This window comes from Conger conger, chromosome 3, assembly GCF_963514075.1.
Source record: "Conger conger chromosome 3, fConCon1.1, whole genome shotgun sequence".
In the NCBI taxonomy this organism is placed as follows: domain Eukaryota; kingdom Metazoa; phylum Chordata; class Actinopteri; order Anguilliformes; family Congridae; genus Conger; species Conger conger.
This window is the reverse complement of record NC_083762.1, coordinates 17,095,745-17,097,209: the sequence shown is the minus strand read 5'-3', so window position 1 is coordinate 17,097,209 and position 1,465 is coordinate 17,095,745. Positions and strand designations below refer to the sequence as shown.

Genomic DNA, 1,465 nt, shown 5'->3' with positions numbered 1-1,465 from the left:
GCTGCGGCGATCTTAACGTGGCTACACCGGGGCTTGAACCACCGACCTTCCGGTTCCCACTCATGTACCGTAGCCAATAGGCTTACAGGGTGCCTTTCCTCGTTCTCTGTCTCTCTCTAACTTTCTTTTTCGTGAGGGTGTTGTCGTCGCCTCGCATTAAGCCCCCCTGCCCCCCTCTCTGTCCCCTTTCCCGTGAGCGAGAGAGAGAGAGAGAGGCCGATGCTCGTTCACAGTGCGCGTGGCTGGATATCTCACTGAAAAGAAAACGGGAGCAGAAGGACTCGTGTAAATTGCCGGATTGACGAGCGGTAGGGCCAATCGATGGCCTTCCACCCCCCCGCCCCGCCCAGTCTCGGGGCAAACTCTCTGTCGGGGGCGGGGTCAGCCCCCCCCCCCCCCCCCGCGCGCAACACGTGCCGCCCGTCAAACAAGAGGAAGAACGGCAGGTTTGATAAATAGCGCGACCTGGAAGGGTCAATAATCCATGCCTGTGTCCTGCTTTGATAAGGCTTTTAATTATGTCCCATGGCCGAGCCTTCTTCTTCTCCGTTTACCCTTTTCTCTCCTCGGACTTTTTCTCCTGGCCAGTATTCCCTTTGCTTTCACTCGTTTTTCCCCGCTCCTCCCTCCCTCCCTCGCTGGCGGTGTTCTTGACTCTGTGGTTTTGTTCTGTACTCTGTCATCCTTGCTCTTCCTGTTCAGAGAGCCAGTTGATTATGAAAAAAGTTAGGATTTGCCAAGCACTGCAGAATATAAAATATCAGTTCCCAAATGTAAGGAGAATGTTTTTCATAAACGGCAGATTAAAAACGCAGCACTTATTGTTTGTTTCGTATTATTTTTGGGGTGTGTATTGTAAAACATATTGAAAAATATATACATGAACACAATACATGAATTATATGCGTACACATTCTTACAGTCCAGAAAGTGCTGTGATAAACCTCCTCGAAGTTTTTTTCATAAATATTTATGCAAACTTTTGTTCTTCCCATGAAACCAGCCAATGACGACTTGCCTTCCCAGCCCAAAGCTAATTTGTTTGACGTTCCAGGATGCGGCCTTTACGATTGAGCGGCAGAAGCTTGGCTGGGCCTGTTGCGCTCCCAGAAATAAAGGTACATAATAATATATAATATAATAATAATCCAAAAGGTTCCCAAACTTTTGCACAGGGCCTTTTTCTTAAAAAAAAAAAAAAAAAAATGTATAACCAGTAAAAAATGAAAATAAAAAGCAAACTAGCTTAAAAATTTGCAGAAAGGTCTCATGTTCAACTCCATGAGAGTACCATTTAGAGTTCAGGTTTGCTTTCGATCGCATACAGATTCATCGTGACAAGACATTTAAACCAGGGGTGCTCGCATTTTTTCCACCCCGGTGTACATTTGGGAAATTTGATCATACAGAAATGTACTTTATTTCTGAGAGTGTGGAGTTGTGGGGGTAAGGGGGGGGGGGAGGT

The 1,465-nt window shown here is 46.4% G+C and overlaps 1 protein-coding gene across 1 annotated transcript in view; it reads left to right on the top strand.

The window, feature by feature from the left end:
- gfra3 (GDNF family receptor alpha 3) overlaps nt 1–328 on the top strand; it is a 28,750-nt gene extending 28,422 nt beyond the window's left edge. The window contains 1 exon segment of the mRNA XM_061236706.1: nt 1–328. This exon segment is cut by the window's left edge and continues 586 nt beyond it. The gene's annotated coding sequence lies outside the window, so the exon portion shown is untranslated.
- Nucleotides 329–1,465: the final 1,137 nt, after the last annotated feature.